Source organism: Salpingoeca rosetta (genome assembly GCF_000188695.1).
Source record: "Salpingoeca rosetta unplaced genomic scaffold supercont1.5, whole genome shotgun sequence".
In the NCBI taxonomy this organism is placed as follows: domain Eukaryota; class Choanoflagellata; order Craspedida; family Salpingoecidae; genus Salpingoeca; species Salpingoeca rosetta.
The window spans coordinates 1585995-1586756 of NW_004754929.1; positions in this window are offsets into that span (position 1 = coordinate 1585995).

Here is a 762-nt window from a genome sequence, read left to right on the forward strand (position 1 = left end):
TGGACCAGGTCGTTGTGAGCACACACACACACACACACACACACACACACACACACACACACACACACACACACACACACACACACACACACACACACACACACACACACACACACACACACACACACACACACGCCCACGTGCTTGGTCACAAGACACACCGATTTGACGGCGAGGCAGTCAGCGCGGATGTGCGCCCACGCCAGGAGAATGCAACTCGCCTGCAAAGCACGCAGTCGCATTGAACGTTGAACCCGTACGCGCGACAGCTGTGCGCAAAGGTGCCAGTAACACGCAGGGATGTCGGAGGGACGGAGACGTGTAGAAGGGGCGGAGGCGAAAGACAGAGTACTATTGTCACATGTACACACATATATCACACACATATATCTATACATGTGCATATACACACACATGCACACATGCACACATACAGACATACACACACATACCTGCGTGCAGTGTTGGCGTGCAATGTCCTGAACAACGGGGTTGTCAAGCAGCTGCCCGCACCCGAGCGGCGAGTATGCCTGCACAGCGGTGTCGGTGTGTGTGTGTGTGTGTGCGTGTGTGTGTGTGTGTGTGTGTGTGTGTGTGTGTGTGTGTGTGTGTGTGTGTGTGTGTGTGTGTGTGTGTGTGTGTGTGTGTGTGCATGGAACCAGGGCATCGTGATGTCTGGTTTGAGAAAGAATGAAGAGGTGGGAGGTGGGGTGGGACATACAGGCGCACACACAGGCAGGCAGGCAGGCAGGCAGACACACA